At 47.6% G+C, this 19,603-nt stretch overlaps 1 protein-coding gene across 2 annotated transcripts in view; it reads left to right on the forward strand.

Annotated features, from left to right (window-relative positions):
• The window catches only part of STK24 (serine/threonine kinase 24), a 110,129-nt gene that overhangs the window by 62,585 nt on the left and 27,941 nt on the right, over positions 1-19,603 (forward strand). The window lies entirely within an intron of this gene.

Raw genomic sequence — 19,603 nt, forward strand, 5'->3', positions numbered from 1 at the left:
TTCTTTGCCTGAAGGAAAGGATTTTTTTTAAGAAAGGAAATTTTGAGATGATAACATATACAAATAGCTTTGCTAGCTGCGCACTTGGGAAGTATGATGTTTTGGCACTGGGGGGCTATTGGCTTACTGCAGATTGAATTGCTAAAAACAATTTATATATAGCCCGTTAAGTAGACCAAGCATTGTTACACTGGATTAGGGACTTAGTTTACTGAATTTTCATGATTTTTAGTTGACTTGGTATGACTTTCTGGTTATATGTTCTGATTGGACTCTTCCTGTCACTATAAGTGAAATCAGTAGAGAGAGAGGTCAATGGCAAGGTTGATCATAGACCAGTGCTTATGGAAGCTCATCACCTACATTTCTTGTTTATATACAAGTCTTTCTTGCTTCTAGCCAAGGCTGGTGTAGGGTGGCACATGGATTTTGCATCCATGATTGCTCACATATCTTAAACAGGCCCGATGAGGTGGAGTTGGCGTGTGTTCAGTAGCATGAAGACTTCTTGCCTTTCTCTTGTTCCTTTGATGGATCTATATTTCTGGGCAGTTTTCTGAAAGTTGAGATCCATTCAGAGGCTGGCAGACATATTCCTAGAAGAAAAAGGGCATAAATATGCCAAATGCAAAACCACAATGATTTCTTTGATTGCAGGGACCTTTGGGCCAGCTTGCAGTAAGAACTTGCCTTTAGAAGATCCTTTGGTTCCCATCAGTGTCTCCCTCTCCTCAAAGGGATGGCAGCCCGATGGACAGTGGGCACATGACCCTGGCATCGACAGACTTCCACGGAGGTAAGCTGCTCTGTCAGTGCTGCCCAGACAGGCGCCTCCCTCGTCAGTCCCGAGCCCTGCCTCCATCCATGCCGTATGCACGCGCGCTCAGAGGACGGGAGGCTTTTCTCTTCCTCGGGTGACAACTAGTCCTTCTTGTACACAGATTAGAGCTGAGTGGTGTGAAAGCCAGCTGTGGAGGCTTTCTCCTGGTTGAGGACAGGAATTTCCAAGTTGGTGGTCTTGAACTCATGGTCAGTCCTTCATGGCTTTGCGTCTGTCTCTCACTGTGAATTGGGCTTAATTCTGGTCACTGGGAGCAACTGTTGCTATTTGGGGACAAGCTGCACAGAGTCTGTCCCTTCTTCTGTTAGGGGAGGTAACTGTTGCTGGAGTTGCTGGTAACCGCTGTGGTGAGTACCTTGGCCAGACTCTGGTACAGGCGTGTGCGATTTCAGAGACCAAGCCTGGAACTTTCTAGAAGGTATTGCTCCAGATCTTGACCCAAGGAGGGTACGGTGCAGCAGACATTTACCTTTCCTTAGAAAGTGGGTTGCAACCCTGGATAGGCGCGATTGTTGTTGGCAGAGATTCTGCTTCCACCTGCTCTGTTGCTTTATTCTTAAAGGGCTAGATATATCAGAAAATATTAGTGTGCTTCTTAGCATATTTCTGTTGTTGTTTTATTTCCTGTCTTCAGTTAAGAACTTCAGTTGCAGGGTTGAAATGAGGACTCTTAACTTACCTCCTTGAGAAAAGCTGCTGGGAGCCAGGTGTCACTTTTACGTTCCAGTGTAAAATTTTGGAAGCTTCAGTGTGGCTGTTGCAATTGATACTAACCCGAGTGTGATCTTCTGACCTTCTCAGTAGACCTCCCATTTCCCTTTTTGACAGAAGCGGGGAGAGGAGTGTGTTTGAGTGTGGCGGGACTTGCCGGCCATGGCAGGTGTAAGTCACCCTGGTTCTTGCTTGGCTGTGCTCTCTGGAGCGTAAGGGGCGCCGTGCGGAGCGGGGACGTGTTTGCCGCCTATGAGCTGTGGTCTGTGGGAGTCCTTGCGGGTCTAGTGACCTCACCGAACGTCTCCTTTATGCCAGCTTGTATACATTTGTAAGAAAGGAAGCAACTTCAGTGATGAGCCTTTGGTTTTTTATTCTAACCTCTTAAGGTCACCTTTAGGTCTGTTACAAGGATTTCCTTCGTAAGTGGCTGGCCCGTCTAGGAGCTGTGCTCTCGTAAGGCTCTGGCTAGCGTGGACTGTGTTAGGAAGATGATCTCCTGGCTCTTCCACGGTCTTACACTTTCCAGGTCCCCGCTGCTGTGTTTGCCGTCTAAGAGGCTCCTAACGCCACCGGCGGTCCCTTGCTCGTTCTCGTCTGCCACAGTGCTCACCTGTGATAGCAAGAGCATCTGAGCCCAAGGCAGTTAAAGGAATTCTAGCTTCACTGCTTGCTTTAATAATGCACCAAGTTTGATACGACATTTTCTGAGTTCAACCAAGTTTCTGCCTCCAGTCTGTATTCGAGAAAGGAGAACTAGTCCACCGGAGTAGCTGTCAACAAAAGCGGCACGTTCTTAGTCTCTGACTTCCTGCTTTCTTCTTTGGGCAGGAGTTACTGGGTCTCATCATCCTCTGCTGGATGCACCACACGTGTGCAGAGTTGTGTCCATCTTTAACATGTTTTAAAAAGCACCGTCTTGGTAAATTGGGATCCCTTACTTGGCAGCTGGGTTTAGGACTGAAGCCTCTAGAGCACATTTAAGAAGTGTTCACTTGTACCATACCGAAAGAAATTTATGGCAGATGATTCCAGTATATTCAATGTGAGATGTGTAAGCCCTTCATTACTAGGATCTGAGGTGTCTTTCCCTGCAGGTAATCCTCACAGGTATTTGTTTTTTTTAAACAGTGTTAATGGGATTTCACCAGTGTGAAGAAAGTACTCAGGATGACCAGTGCCAGCCTCTTTCTCCAAGAGCATATTACACCTGTGTTTGGGCCTGAAGGTCATGCTCTCCCTTGATCCCAAGACCCAGTTTCTAGGGCTCTGAGGCCTAGGGTCAGGTGCATTTCTTCCTCCTGCTGCCATAATTCGTGGCTCACCAGTTCTGTGCGTACTGAGCCGTGCTACTCTGTCTTGATCCCAGAATGCAGGCATGGTCTCTGTACCCGAAACTTGTTTGGTGTAGCGAGGGAAAGAGAGACATAGCCAGGCGGGTATCACCCTAAGTGCTCTGATGGGGTGGAGCACACAGGAGGGGCACCCCTCCAGGACAGGAGGGGGAAGCCAGGATGAGGGCAGGGTGAGAGGGAGTGCATGGCCTCTAGGATTTGTTTCTTGGCGTTTAGGTGGCACTGATTTAGGATTGGAGAGCCGAGCCAGCAGCTCAAAGATGAGAGCCTTCATAGGCCTTGGAGAACCTGGGAGAAGCCCTCGGACAGAGGGTGAGAAGGTGGGGGAGATTTAGGAGGGCGGTATCAGGGAAATTTCTTAATAAAATTGATACCAAACTGAAGGAGGGAGAAAGGAAAGCATCCTGGAGCTGTGGGCCACAGAAAAGAGCCGTCATTCTGTGACTGCTCTCTGATGCTTGTTGCACCGTGGGGGTTATAGATGGGTCTTGTTCGGGGTCAGGAAACTGGAGTGTGAATTGGATTTGACCACACCGGTTAGTTCTATACATGCACCCAATTTTCAGATAGCATGGTTTTCTGTTCCTAAACTGAAATGAAACAAAACAAACAAAACAAAACAAAAACAGAATTTCACTTGACAAGTGAAAGTTTGGCAGTTGTCTTGGGTTTCTGCCTGGCTCTCTTGGCCTTTGCCAGTGCTCTGCCCACCCTGGTTGGCCGAGGAAGAAGAGGGGCCAGGATAGGGCATGGGAGGAGGGGGGGAGGTGAGAGGGAGAACGCCGGCCAGACTCTTTGAGGGACTTCCTGGGAGGCTGTGCAAGCCAGCCCCAGTTCCGTTCCTGAAATCTGAATTGTTTTTACTCATTTGGTTAATTAATTAGAGACTCCGGTGTTTCAGAGCACACATAAGAGGTGTGAATAATGGCATATAAATATTGTTGGAACCCTCTGTTGTGGTTTCCCTTTTTTTTTTTTTTTTTTTTTTTACTTGTCTTCTGGTTTCAGAGTTTAAGCAATAACTGGAATGACCGGATTGGTTCTGGAAAGACCGTCTGTTGGCTAATCTGTCACGGATATGCATGTTTTTCTCATCATGTATAGTGGGGAAAGGTGTGGGCGCTTGAGGACATGGAGGTATGAATCTTTCCAAGTCTAGATACGTAATTAAAAATGCAAGTAGCGCATTGTTCTCGTGAGTCTCCTGAATACCGAAATTTGCTAATAGCAGTTGCAGTGTATTTCATTAGGTTGGGCCTACCCAGCCTTCACCTGTATGGGGAGTCTGTGATCATGGGTGTAAAACTGGGCTCCCTGGGCTGGCAGGGATGGGGTCGGTGGAGAGGGAGTGGGGTGAGATGTGAGGGGAGGGAGGTGTTGCTTGAACCTTAACATGCTGCCAGGGTGGGTCCCTGTGTTGGGGTGCAGGGTGCAGCTGAGGGCGCGGCAGAGGTGACTCCTGCCCTCTGGTCTGGGGAACGTGACAGTTCCTGATGTCTGACGGGAATTTCTACCGTCTGTCTGCAGTTCTTTACTTGGCTACTGTTAGCGGTTGGCTTGCTTTTCCTGTTTGTTCTTTGCATACTCCTTTGGTCCAGGCTTTTAACTCCTGCCCAACCTTTGGCGGCTGGCCTGGACCCTGCACGGGCCTCAGATGTACTTCTGGGAGCATTTTTACCAGATAGTTCCCCTAGAATGTCCCATGGGAACTTCACAATCGCCAGGCCCAGAGCAGCGGATTTTTCTTTCCGATGAGCTAGGAATCAGGAGTGCCCATTGGGAAGGGATTGATTAGAAGGAGCTTGTTTAAGGCAGATACAGTAACATAAAGCAGGAACATCCAGAGGGCTTTGAAAACTGCAGATGCCCCGTCCCATCCCTCAACTAAGAGTTTGGAGACGGTGGCCTAGCTGTGTTTATGAATGATTCAATTTAAATTTCTGAAGTGCAGGAGCCCCCTTCGGGTGCACATTGAAGAGATCTTAGAAATGTGGCCAGTGCTTTATAAGGGTGAACATGTCAAGAACATTGGGCCTTTATTTGAAGTTGTGTTTTCTTTTCTTTCTTTTTTTGAGAGAGGGAGAGACAGAGTGGGGGGCAGAGGGAGAGAGAATCTTAAGCAGGCTCCAGCTGAGTGTGGAGCCCTATGCGAGGCTCCACCTCACGACCCTGAGATCACGACCTGAGCTGAAATCAAGAGTCAGGCGCTTAACCGACTGAGCCGCCCAGGCGCCCCTGAAGCTACGTTTTTGAAGGGAACCATGTCGAAGGCCTTCATGAAATCCCCAGTGGTCTCTAGACGACAGAGTCACCAGAACATCTCTCCCCAGTGGCTGTCCGGGGTTGCCCGAGGCCCTCCTTCGTCATGCTGCTCCTGTGGTGTGTCTGGGGCTTCGCGGGAGGGAGAACACAGTGGCTGTTTGGAGGATCAGGGCTGTGGGCAGGGGAACCGCGAGCAGCTGGTCGGGCAGGGAAGGAACGCTTCTGCGCAGGGCTCGCTCGCTCCCCTGGCCCGTGCCAGAATCTGGAGGAATCTGGAATATGCCGGTTGCTTCTGGAAGTGCCTGACCTAACATAGTTACTCTCCAAGTAAATTAAAAATTGGAAGAGAGAGTCGAATGTGTGCCAGGAAATGGTAGAATCTGTCCATTTTATCATTTTGTGATTCCTCTGTGTTGTTTTCTTAGGTTTTTGGCTCGTTATTTTAAACACAATTGATTTCCGGGCGCCTGGGTGGCTCAGTTGGTTAAGCGACTGCCTTCGGCTCGGGTCATGATCCTGGAGTCCCAGGATCGAGTCCCGCATCGGGCTCCCTGCTCGGCAGGGAGTCTGCTTCTCCCTCTGACCCTCCCATCTCTCATGCTCTCTCTATCTCATTCTCTCTCTCAAATAAATAAATAAAATCTTTAAAAAAAAAATTTATAAACACAATTGATTTCCGAGTTACTTCCAAATATCTGTCCTGTTTCCATGCTTCTTCTCTTCTTGCTATTTGTTGGCTTCGGTGAATCTCCTTTACTCTCTAAAGAAAATGGGTTCTGGGGATTATGATTCCATTTAAGTACATGAATATAGTAAGTGGACTCTGGAAAAAAGGAGGAAATTCGTGCATACGGTCAGATGCACAGCTCTTTAAAAACCTGATTTGAGTGGTAATTTCCCAGATGTTGGCAAAATGGATTTTTTTATGTTGTGGAGGAGGCGGCACAGTGTTCTTCAAGAAGGGCCGAATTGTTGATCCGGACCCCGAGGAGACCCTGGTACTGGCCCAGGCAGCGCCCGGCCTAGGGACGCGGAGGGTTTGAGCCTGCTGGAGCCGGAGTTGTTTTAGCTGCTGTCTCGGGGTTTCTGGTCGCACAGAGAACTGGCTCAACAGCCTTTTGGGTCCTGCAGCGCTGGGGGCAGCTTTTCCCTCGCGCGGTGGCCTCCTGCCCTCTGTCTGCGGTGCAGTCAGACCGAGGCTTGGAGATCATGGGTGTTGAGAGGATGTGAGCTCCTCCTCTTGGGAACTCGCTCGCTGCCCGCCCACTGGCAGAGGCCTTGTTCCCCTGCCCTCCGTACGGTTGTTCGGCCGAAGGAGGTCCAGCTGAAGGGCCCTCTGTGGGCAGCAGGGTCCCTCCCCTTCTGCAGGCAGCACGCGGTGGGGGCCCCATCCCTGCTTTACCATTTGGAAGGCATCGGCTGCTATGGCCCAGAACAGCTACAGCCCCCGGGAGAGGGCGGGGCCCATCTGTTTTATGGGAGAGTAATTTTCAGTCTGCAAGGATCTGTCCTTGCGGTCCTGGGGAAAGTAGACACGGTCCGTTGAGTCCGTGGTATCAGACACCAGGGTGACCGTGGGCAAAACCAGAACTTTTCTTTTGGGCGGATTGAACAAATCTGAAAGTAAATCTTGCTTTCAGGTCACAAAGGAATACATTTCATTTTGCAATCAGATCACGGGGGAAAAGTTGGAGGCGCAGAGCCAAAGATAATATAAAAGATGTGCTTTGAAATGTTTCTGAGGATGGGGACTGGATCCCTTTCTCTCTCCTGAACACACTGTCCTCGTGTAATTGAAGAAGGTCCCTGAAGACATTTGGCAGCTCCATTTTATGTTTTTCTCTCCTGAAAGTTGAATGAATTAAAATTCCAATTAGGCTAACTATTTTATTTCACAAAAAGAAACTTAACTCTGTTTTTTGGCTAAAAATTTGGTTAAATTAAATAAGTATTGTATTTCTTGTTCTGTTTGTCTCAACATACATGTTCTGCATATTTAAACTTCCGTCTGGAGTATTTAAACACAGGTGAGGTATATAAATAAAATAATTATGCCATATGCTTTCTTCCCTAAAACATATATTTCTGAGTAAATTTCTAAAAAATGGTATGATACATGCTATCGCAGATCTTTCTTAGGTTACGCGAAGAGGGGCTGCTTGGAATGTAATTAAAGGGAAGACTCGTTCCCAGGGAGGTAAATCTCTACTCTTTCCTGGTTCAGTAGTTCATGTAGCACAGCGTGACGTTTAGGCATTTGAGTAAATAAAGACATCTGCTTCAAAATAAGGAAAACGGACTGCTAGAACCAGTCCTTGTATCGAATCCTGCCTGGGAGGAAGATGCTTGCCAGGTGTCAGCCAGAGAGCATCGAGGCCGGCTGTCTACTGGGAGTCTGTGATCGAGCTCTGTGGATTTTCATACGCAACAGGGTCTTCCTCACTGGGGCAGAGACAGAGCTGGGGTTGCGGTGCTTCACGCTGTGGGGGGATGTGGGGGGGGGGGGCAGAAAGCACGAGTCTGTGCCCCACGCTCCGGGTCTCGTGCCCTCTCAGGCCTGAGCTCTGAGACCTGCGCTGCTCCGTGAGGGAGCCTGCGGTTTGCGTATCAGATCCAAGTGCAGCCTGACTGTTTTCAGTAGCTCATCATTTACAAACATAGTATAAATGGAGAATGCGTGCATGTATCTAGCTGTTCTGGAATAGAACTGTACAGAAAATACCAATTAGTGAAGCAGCCAGAAGCTTGAACGGAAGAGAGCAGAGGGTGCAAAGAGCGGAAGCATGTCCTCAGGACGATCAAGCACCGATTTTGCATGCTGCACGCAGGGCTATGCATTAGAAGCCACCTACTTTCAGGTTAACCTCCGTGAATGGCAATAAAATACAAATACGAATTTGCACCTCTGCATTTAAAATACAGCATTTGTTTTTTGTGAATCTACCAATTCCACAGATTGTTTATAACACTAAAGGCACTTCCTTAAAAATGTGCAAAATAACACAGTTTTTAGTCTTTCTCAGCTTTACTCACTTTCTGACTTGGTTTCGTCTCTTTGGGCTAGGTCTTTCTCAAAGAATTAATACCGTCTTCAATAATAATCATCATCCCTTCTTTTGATTTTATGGTTTTTGAGATGAGTGTTTCTGACATATGTTGCATGACCACTAAGGTTTTCACTGAGCTGAAGGATGATCTTGTAATCACTAGAAATGTTTCCTTTGCAGAAGGAATCCATTCATAGCAAGATTGGGGCATGGAACTTGTTCAACTTAGCAGTTTATGGTTCTTGACTGTAGTAGGGTTTGCTGTTTTATTAGGATAGATGCGAGGGAGGAATGGTCCTTCTCTTTTACCTCCCAGGGTACTTTTTTCATATTTCTTTTTATTATTGCTCTTCTCTTCTCTGATTTAGAATATTTGTGAATGTACTTCCCTGACTACTTTGTGTCTTTCTGTGTCAGCAGAGTGGTTTTATTCATCTTATTATTCATGAGCATTTAGCACAGAAACTTCCCATGAACAGATTGGTATCGATGTCAGGTTTGTGTTGATGGTAAAGAGAGGAACATCTCAGTACCGCTCTGGGGAGACTCTTACCTACTAAAAATAAGACCGCCCTTTTGGAAAGAGATAGTCCCGTGACATAAGCCCAAAGATGAGCACTTCAGGGACTGTCCAGTGTTCTTTCCAATTTACTAAAGGGCATCAGAACAAGGATTCTTAAACTGGGCATGATGGAGTGTGGGGCATGCGAATCCCTTAAATTGCAGGCAAACATTTTGTAAATTGATGTATTTTCCCAGCAGGCAGATTAGAATTCACAGGTTTATAAAAGGAAACCAGTTAAACAGTTAAACGTTATGGACAGGGACGTTAGAAAGTATTTTACTCACTGGATTCCTTTAGAAATTGCTGAGAGTCTGTGACGTCCATTACAGTGGTTCCTGTTCTGGGTCTGACTCCGTCAGAATATCTCCATAGGCGCCCCAGCTGCTCTCCTTCCTTGCCACTGGCCAGGCGTCTCAGTTTATACAACGAGAGAAGATGGATTATTACCTGAGTAGATAGGATTATCGGGAGAATCAAGTGAGACACTCCTAATGAAGTGCCTGGCTTTGCACTAATGTGAAATGGTGGTGGGGACCCCACCTCCTTGACCAGGAGAAGACACTAGAAGTTCCTTCCTAAGGGAGCCTGCGCCTGCCCCCTGCGCAGGAGAATGTGCCTGTCCCCAGTGTGGGGACGACTCGGCTCTCCCCTCCTTCACTGAATGCCCTGACGCAACACCACCTCACAGCCAAGTCAGTCCCTGGTGGTCAGAGGGCTGGGAGGGGGCCCAAGGGACCGCAGCCTTGTTCTCCCTACCCGGAGGCAATCGCCGGAGCACTGGAATTCCTGCAGGTAACGGAGGAGAGCTCTGCAGATCAGGCAGGCGAGAGTTGGTAGGGGTAGGGCAGGTGGTATTAGAGTGTAAGATGAAAGTTTACATGTAAGGAGACTCACACCTAACCTTCATTTATTTCCAAGTGCACCTTTTTTCTTTAGAAATCACGTTTGGGGCCAGTGCCCCTCATTAGCCAACAGCAACCCTCCCGGCTGCGCCCCACCCTTCAGTGGGAGCCGCGCTCTTTCCCGACGCTGCCTCTTGCAGGTGTTGGGATTATGTGCTGATGTCATGAAAAGTCCTGTCCCTCAGGATAGTGCTAGAATACATTCTGTTCGTCCAAGGTTTGAAATTACTCCAAGGCAAAACCATTTGCCCTTCTTGCTTGCTATCTATCTATATGTAGATGTTTGTAGAGGAAGGTGATTGATGCATTTCTTCCCCCCACTCCTTTTCTGCCTATAGTTCTTGTTCTTTCTTGAGTAAATTTTAATTCATACATTACAAAGAAATTATCTGTTTCATTCCGGATTTTCAAATTTAGTATTCATGAAATATTGCGATCTTTTCTATTTGTATTTGGAAAATTGTGTGTAGTTTTCTTTCTTTATTGCTATATTTGCAAATTAGTGTGTTGCCTCTTTTTTCTTGATTACAGTAACTGGAAGTTGTCATGTAAAGTGCTATATTTCTCATCTTAATACTTTCCATTATGCATGTATCTTTAACTTTTGCTTTGCTTTTTTTTTTTTTTTTTAAGATTTTATTTATTTATGTGACAGAGACACAGCAAGAGAGGGAACACAAGCAGGGGGAGTGGGAGAGGGGAGAAGCAGGCCTCCTGCAGAGCAGGGAACCCGATGCGGGTCTCAATCCCAGGACCCTGGGATCATGACCTGAGCCGAAGGCAGACGTTTAACGACCGAGCCACCCAGGCGCCCTTGCTTCGCTTTTCTTAGGTTTCCTTTTTCCTTCCTTCCTAGCTTGTGAGTTGAACACTTAACATTTCTTTATTTTTAGTTTTATTTTTTTTTGGCTTGGTAATGAAAATATATTACGCTGTGAGTTTTCCTCTGAGTAAATCTTTGGCTGTATTGTATAGTTTTTCTGTATCGGCAGACCTCAGAGATACTGCGGGTTTGTTTGGTTCCAGACCACTGCAGTAAACTCAGTACTGCATAATGAAACGAGACGAATGAATTTTTTGGTTTTCAAGTGCATCTAAAAGTTATGCTTTAAAAAAAAAAGTTGTGTTTATACTGTAGTCTGCTAAGTGTGCAATAATAGCACTTTGTCTAAAAAAAGCAGTGTAATTAAAAAATACTTTATTGCTGATAAATGCCAACCATCGTCTGGGCTTTGAGCAAGCTGTAACGCTTTTGCTGGTGGAAGGTCTTGCCTCCACGTTGATGGCTGCTGGCTGCTTAGGGTGGCGGTCGCTGCAGGTTGGCGTGGCTCTGGCAATTTCTTAAAACAACATTGACGTTTGCTGCATTGATTGACTTTTCCTTTCGCGAGCAGTTTCTCTGTAGCGTGCCATGCTGTTTGATAGTATTTTACCCAGTTGGAGTCAGTCCTCTCAAACCCTGTCGCTGCCTTATCAACTAAGTGCATGTCATATTCTCAGTCCTTTGCTGTCATTTCAACAGTCTTCACAGCATCTTCACTGGGAGTAGATCCCATCTCAAGAAACCAGTTTCTTTGCTCATCCATGAAGAGCATCTCCTCATCTGTTAAGTCATGAGATTGCAGTGAATCAGTCCCATCTTCAGGTCCACTTCTCGCTCTAGTTCTCTTGCTGTTTCCACCACCCTGAAGTCTTGAAGCTCTCAATGTCATCCCTGAGGGTTGGAATCAACTTTTTCCAAAGTCCTGTTCGTGTTGATAATTTTGAGCTTTTCCCATGAATCGTGAATGTTCTTGGTGGCATCTAGAATGGTGAATCCTTTCCAGAAGGTTTTCAGGTGACTTTGCCCGGACCTGTCGGAGGGGTCACCACCTATGGCAGCTATAGTCTTATGAAATGTATTAAATCAGAAGACTTGAAAGTCAGAATGACTCTTTGCTCCTTGGGCTGCAGAGTGGATGTTGTTAACAGGAAGATGCTATGAATCTCATTGCACATCTCCACCAGAGCTCCTGGGTGACCAGGTGCATCATCAGTGAGCAGTAATATTTTAACAGGAATCCTTTGTTGTGAGTAGTATGTCTCAACAGTGGGCTTAAAATATTAAGTAAACCATGTTGTAAATAGTTGTGCTATATCATTCAGGTTTGGTTGTTTCATGTAGAGCGGACAGCAGAGTAGATTTGGCAAATTCTTCAGGGCCCTAGGATTTCCAGAATAGTCACTGAGCACTGGCTGGCTTCACCTTCAAGCCACCAGCTGCATTTGCCCCTAACAAGAGACCCAGCCTGGCCTTTGAAGCTTTGTAGCCAGCATTGACTTCTCCTCTCTAGCTGCGAGGGTCCAGTGTGGCATCTCCTTCCAGCAGAAAGCTGTTTCATCCAAATTGAGAATCTGTTGTTGAGTGCAGCCGCCGTCATTAATGATCTCAGCAAAACTTTGGGGTAACTTGATGCATTTCTGCGTCATCCCTTGCTGCTTCACCTTGTACTTTTACTTACGGAGATGACTTCTTTCCTTAAACCTCATGAACCTACCTCTCTGCTAGCTTCAGACTTTTCTTCTGCAGCTCTCAGCTTTTGTCGAATTGAAGAGAGTTAGGGCCTTGCTCTGGATGAGGTTTTGGCTTATAGAACTGTTTCTCTTTTGATTTTCTATCCAGACCGCTCAAACTTTCTCCATACTGCTAATCTGCCATAAGGCTGTTTTCCTTTCTTATCTTTCATGTATTCACTGGAGTAACATTTAATTTCCTTCAGGAAGTTTCCTTTTGCATTCACAACTTGGCTAACTGGCACAAGAGACCAAGCTTTAAGGCTGTCTTGGCTTTTGACATGCCTTCTTTGATAAGCTTAATCATTTCTTGCTTTTGATTAAAAGTGAGAGACGTGTCGACTCTTTTAATCACTTGAACAGTGAGAGGCTGCCGTAGGGTTATTAATTGGCCTAATGTCAATATTGTTGTGTCTCAGAGAGTAGGGAGGCGGGGGAGGGGTGAGGACAGGGGACTGGCAAGTTGGTGGAACTGCCAGACCAGACCACATTTACTTGTTACGCCCCTCCTCTTATATGGGCGTGGCTGATGATGCCCCCAGTGACGGGAGTAACATCAAAGATCACTGGTCACAGATCTCCATAAGAAATAAGATAATAATGAGAAAGTTTGAAATTTTGTGAAGATTGCCAAAATATGACACACAGACGTGGAGGGAGCCAATGCTGTTGGTGAAATGGCATCAATAGACTCACTCAGCACAGGGTTGCCACAGACCTTCAGTTGGAAAGACTGCGATATCTGTGAAGGACAAAATATGAGGGATGCCTGTATGTAGTGTTTCCAGCATCATTTTTGGCTGATTTGTAGTGAAGATTTTTTTTTTTTTCCTTTGATCTTAGGATTTGGTCCAATAATTTTTAGTTGATTTGTTATTTTTTTTCTTTGTGCTGTTTCCAGCACAACTTTTTTTCCCTTCTTTTTTTTTTTTTTTTAAGATTTTATTTATTTATTTGAGAGAGAATGAGAGAGAGCACATGAGAGGGGGGAGGGTCAGAGGGAGAAGCAGACCCCCTGCCGAGCAGGGAGCCCAATGCGGGACTCCATCCAGGGACTCCAGGATCATGACCTGAGCCGGAGGCAGTCGCTTAACCAACTGAGCCACCCAGGCGCCCCCAGCACAACTTTTTTTAAGTTGATTTTTGTGTGTAGGGGCCTTTCTCCTACTTCATACATGTTTCCAGCACTAGAAGAATTTCCTTGCATTGGAGCGCTTTTGTCCTCCTCTTGGGGCCTGGAATGGGGAGCCTGGATTCACTTTCCTCTTCCCCTGTCCTCGTCAGGATGACTCGACTCCTTCATCCTCTCTAGATGTGAATGATTCCCCTTCTACCATGGTAGCCTTTGCTTTAGAAACCATATTCTTTTTTTTTTTAAAGATTTTATTTGAGAGAGAGAGGGCACACACGCATGCGTGGGGAGGAGGGGCTGAGGGAGAGAGAATCTTCAAGCAGACTCCCCACTGAGCACGGAGCTCAACTCAGGGCTCCATCCCAGCACCTTAAGATCATGACCTGAGCCAAAATCAAGAGTTGGATGCTGACTGAGCCATGCAGGCATCTCCACCGCACCCCCCACCCCCCCCACCGCCGCACATATTTTAAGGCTGTGACCTGGCATTGTTTTAATAAAACCTGCTGTGTTGTTGATACTTCTTGGGCTCAGCCTTTGTTATGGGTCATGGATCTGGAGGCCTCTGGATGCAGTGCAGATGCAGAGCAGAACTTACTCCATTTTGGAATTCCTGCTGTATAAATCTTGTTCTTTGTCAGCCCTGTGGAGTCCACCCCGTCTCACTTGCCTTGTAACCTTTTTCGGGATGTCCGTGGAACCCCTGGGGCTTGTTAATGTGGGGAGTGCTGAGTGTGGGAACCAGCTCGCTCACCGATCCCAGGCTCTTAGGAAGTGGTTCCAAACCATTCAGGGCAAGTTTGTAAGTGGTAATGTTATTGATGTGTTGACATCAAATTAATTTCTGCAAGCAGAAGTTACCAAAAGCAAAATCAAAAGCCAAATGAGGAAAAAAATGCTGTGTTTGTGGCTCCTATGATAGGAGGCTATTTTCCCGAATAGGTTAAAAGTTTCTACCTCTAAACAAAGGCCGGTAAGCCAGTAGAAAAAGGGACAAAGGATCTAAATAGATGACGGTTCACAGAAGAAAGGAATCCCGGCTCTTCATTATATGAAGGTGTTCAGCCTACGATCAGAGAAGGAAACGCCCTGAGAGACATTTTTTTTTCCTACCTACAGATTCGGTCTTCATGTTCTAGGGCTGCCGTAACAGAGTACGACAGTCTGGGTGCCTTAAGCAGCCGACATTTATTTCCTCACAGTTCTGGAGGCTGGAAGTCGGAGGTCAAGGCATCGGCGGGGCCGGCCCCCTCTGAGGCCCCTCTCCTGGCTGGTAGACGCCGGACTTCTCCCGTCTTCACGCTGTGTGTGCCTGTGTCCTCCTTCCCTAGAAGCATACCAGTGGCACTGGATCAGGGGCCCACCCTGATGACTTGAGTTTTAACTTAATTACCTCGTTAAAGACCCAGTCTCCGAATAGAGGTGACCCTTTGAACTGCACAGGTCCACTTACAGGTGCAAAGTTTTTACAGTTCTGTCCATGTTTTTTCCCCGAATAACCTTTTCTCCAGACATTGTAATAAGAATGCTGTGTATATTACATGTAACATGCAAACTGTGCTGTTTATATTCTCGGTAAGGCTTCTGATCAGCGGCAGGCTGTTCCTAGTTAAGTTTTGAGGAGTTGCAAGTTATATGTGGATCTGACTGCCAGAGGGGGTGGGGGGTTAGCATCTCTTAATTCCTTGGTGTTCAAGGGTCGGCTGTACTAATTTTGAGGTACTGGGGGTTAGGACTTAAGCATATGAATTTGGGAGGGGGACGAAATTCAGCTCGTGACAATGACAAGAAAAGGTTTTGTTACACTGTTGGAGAAGGAAAGGGGAAATTAGCACTCCTACGTTGCTGGAGGTGGTATGTGGTACAAACCGAGACAGGTTCTTTGAAGAGTAATTTGTTATTATTTGTTAAAATTCAAGTGGATTCCTTTAACCTAAGTTTGATTTCCAGGAACTCTCCAAAATGAGAACATGTGAGGTTCTTCCTTGACACTTGGCTCATAATAGCAAAAGACTGGAAACAACTCAGTGTTGTCCATATGGCATGGGTTAGGTATGGTTAAAAAAAGAGAGAGAGGAATTTCTTTATGGACAAATATAGAATGTTCTAAGGAGAAGTATGGTAGAGAGCAGTGCTTAGAATGATACCATCTGCATGACAGGGGAGAAAGCTTATAGGTATTTGTGTAGACTATTTTCTCTGAGGCTGCACCAGATGTGTTGGTAATTGGGGGATGGAGGCTGGATAGCCCGGGGCCAGGGGTGAGAGGGAAGGTTCTCAGTGTATACATTTTGGTACCATTTAAATTTTGAAATGTGAATTTATTAAATAAAGGAATCATTTTCTTTCACTTATGAGAGAATTGTATCACAAGGTCGCTTATAATTTACGTTTTTTGACGTGATGTTTTAAAAATGGAATTATTCTGATTAAAATCATTCTTGTTTTAAGAACGCTTCTGATTTTTCTCAGAGTGCCCCACAAGTCATGATTTGGAAGGTTTTATGAGGGCCGTGATTCCACGTCTGGGCAGTGACAGCGCTTGGTCACTAGGTCACCGAGGACAGGTCAAGTGTGTCCCTCGAGCCAGACCATCCTTGTCAGACAGTCTTGCCTCAGGCTTGTAGGGCAATAATTTTTTTTTTTCCATTCCAGTGTGGAATGTGTATGAATCATTGCTCCAGATTTTATGTTGCTCAGACACTCCCATGCAGGGAAATACTATTTAGTAACTTGTTAATTGGGCTGTTCTGGTTTTACTGGGTTATTTGAAGGCATTTATGGGTGATGATGTTGATAAAGCTAATAGCACTTTTGTGTGTTTGGTACCTTGAACTTCGCAAAGTGCTTCCACGTTCTTGATCTCGTTATATTGTCAGTTGAACTTGGCGGTTTAGAAGCAGATTATTACCATCTTTTTATGGATGAGGAACTCGAAGCTTGGCGGTCTCGCAGTGAGCAAGTGACAAGGGTGTCAGCAGCTCTGCGAGGAGGGGGGCGTGAGGTCTCAGCACTGGTGGTCCCGTGATAACCTGAGGCTTTTCGACGTTGGTCGTGTAGTGCAGGGGTTTTCGGTGGGGACGGTTCTGGCCCCCAGAAGACACGGTGATGCCTGGAGACATTGCCGGTGATCAGGACTGGGGGTATGTTACTGACATCTAGTGGGGAGAGGGCCAGGGATGCTGCTCTACACCCACCCATGCTCAGGGTAGCCCCTTGACAGCGGAGCCTCCCCTGGCCTCAGATGTCAGTGCTGAGGATGAGAAAGCCTGACGCAGGAGCCCGTCCTACGCTCTCCCCAGCTCATCCATTTACTCCCTCATGAACATTTGCTTTAGGATCCATGGTGGTAGAACTTTCTCGGAATCCTGACTCGTGGCCAGTGTAAGAGACCTTCCCCGTCTTGTGTTGTGCGTGCGTCCTGCCTGGGAGGTGGGATGGTGCCCGCAGGTGTGTTCCTGATGGTGCACAGGTTATGTGTCTCCAGATCCCACGATCTGTCCCTTCGCCCTCTTCCCGGTTTTCATAGCATCTCTGTCCTCATCCAGGTTGGGAGATAGGCAGAGTTTATTCCTAGCACCCTTGCCTTTTGGTGGGAAAGAAACCAGCAGCTGGGGTTATAGTTCGGGAATTCTAGCTAGGAGAGGGAGGAGCAAAGGCAGAACCCAGAGCTTTTAGGGCTCATCGGGACCATGGTGGGAGAGTCAGCCTATAGAAAGGGAGAGAATGATTGAGTACAGAGGATTGGGGCTGTGGAGGAGGATGAGTGTTGAAGGGAAGGTGGCAGATCGAGTGATGGCATCAGTGATGGGACTGGGGGTTGCTGGTGGAAGGGGGTGGGGGGGACAGAGAACACTGTTGGCAGGCTCTTCTTGGACAGAGGATGAGACAGACCTCGTTCTCTGAGGCAGGAGGAAGAGTGAGGACAGACGTTTGGGCCTGGTGGACCGAGCAGGGAGGGGGATACCCTGGGTGCGTGTCCTCAGGGGAGCTGCCCTGTGAGCTGTGACGCACACGGGGCAGGGCGGCCAGGACATCTCGTGGCTGGGGGAGTAGCTGTGCGGGGGCTGGTGGGCTTTGGAGCTCGGTGCATCCTGGGGGCAGGGGTGGGGATGAGAGCAGGGCGAGTGGGCACCTGAGAGCAAGGGGCTGCTTCACCAAGACAGAGTCGGGAATTCGTACTGCAATTTAGTGCGAGCTATCGGTTATTTTAAAACAAGTGTGTGTTTTGTTTTGTTTTGTTTTTAAAGAGAAAGGAGATTCACTCTTGCTCCATGAATGACCTGTGGATACCTTCATCCACCTGTCCAAACTTGTCGTCCCCCTTCCACCTCCTCTTCCCGGAGCTCCCTGTCAGTAGATGGCGATGCCCGATGTCCATCTGAGCGAGGCCACGTCTGGAAGTGACCTTGACTCCCTGGATACCTCCAGGCCCCGTCACTTCTGCCTCCCCAGCGGCTCCCAATGACACCACAGCCACGCCACCTCTCCATGGGCTCTGCAGGAGCCTGTAACTACTCTCTGGCTCCTTTTCCACCCACATCCAGGGTTTACTCCAAAGTGGGCATCTGCTCTGCTGCCCTTCACTGACTGTTAGGGGGAGTCTGAGATGTTTAGCGCGGGCTGCAAGATCGGCCTCTGGCACACCGTGGAGGTCACTCTGCACCAGGGCGCCCTCCCCTCCGTACCTTCCCTCCAGTAGGTCCTTGGTGTCCCCTCTTCCCAGCCTCATAGCTTCGTTTCTGCTGGGTCAGCACCAAGACAAAGGGAACGGGAATAGAAATGTAAAGTTCCAAGTTTTTAATAGGAAACGAATTTAAGAGTTCCCGTGTTATCCAAAATGGTATTGGTTGTTTCTCTGGAATAATTTATTTCTGTCAGACAGGATGCTTTTGGAATGCCTAGAAGGAGAAACATAGACATTTCTCCAGGAGCAGGGACTCTGGAGGTCTACCTGGCATTGGGCTCGTTTACAAAATGGAAGGAAGGTCAGAGAATAGTCTTTCTGGTGGGAAGTTCTCTTGAAATCAGAACGACGGGGTGAGTGCACCTGTTCAGAGCAGGTGTCCATGACTGGGTGGTTACTGAGGGGGTAAAATGTTTGTATCTAGAAGGTGGATCCCAAACACATCATTTCAGGCTTCTGTGCCCTGTCCAGTCTCTGCTGAAATTGTCTTTGTTGTACTAGACGTCGAGGGCATTTGAAAGCTTGAGAAAGTGTTCTCCATGCAGTAAAACTTGGACTGTTTAGAATATCATAGAATCGACTCTGGATGTCAGAATTTATTTGAAATTTTACAAGGATTGTATTTTACAAATGTGGTGTGTATCATTGCCTCTCTGAAGCGAGTATATGGTCCTTGACCACAGTGCACGGTAATGAGCCCGACGGTGCCGGACACTGTCCCCAGGCACTTAGTTTGCTGTTGGTGGGAAACACAGACAAGTGAATCTAAAATGAACCGCAGACCAGTGGTTGCTGAAGTAAAAGTTTGCACAGGGTGTAGGGGAGGGAAGCAGGGGAGGGTTTTCCCGACTTGCGCTGAAGCGGAAGGGCTCGCTTCCACCCTGAAGGGGCCAGAGAGCTCTTTCCGTGCCTACTACAGCTAGTGTAAGGGATTGAGTTAGTAACGAAGCCTGCCGCTGTTAAGTGCATCCATGCACACCAGGGTGTGGCGGGTCGCCCAGCCCCAGTGACACTCACGGGTTACTCACCACCAGTAGCTGTGACGCGCAGCCACGTCACTGGTTGTCGATCTTGCCTGCTTGCTGTGGGCCGGGCACTTGGTTAGGTCAGAAGCTTGGAGAGGAAACAACTCCCTGAATCCCTCAGGTGAGGGGTCAGGACCCCAGGCCTGGTCTGGCTCATCCCTGAGTGCTCCCTCCCTGAGCACAGGGCGGAGGTTTGCTTGCTTGCTGCCTGGTTTTCAGGGGAGTATCACTTTGGGGTTTGTGTTTAAAACAAGAGCTCTGGAAGTCATGGAGCTGAGTGGTTTCAGGAGAGACGAAGGGAAAAGACACAGAGTGGACGCTGGTGAGGACAAAGTCAAGACTTGGGCTGGGGCCTGCTCTTCCCTGAAAACTGTGGTGCTTTGCGGCTGTTGGAAATGGGCTGCCTTTCTACGAAACAAGGGGGCGGATGAAAGGCTGCACTGCTGTCCCCCCCCGGGAGCGTCCCCTTCCGTCAGCTTGCAGGGAGTGCTGACCTGCCCCGGCGCCTCCTGGCTGACACCTG

This window comes from Mirounga leonina, unplaced genomic scaffold (genome assembly GCF_011800145.1).
Source record: "Mirounga leonina isolate KUSES-001 unplaced genomic scaffold, KU_Mleo_1.0 Mir_127, whole genome shotgun sequence".
NCBI lineage: Eukaryota > Metazoa > Chordata > Mammalia > Carnivora > Phocidae > Mirounga > Mirounga leonina.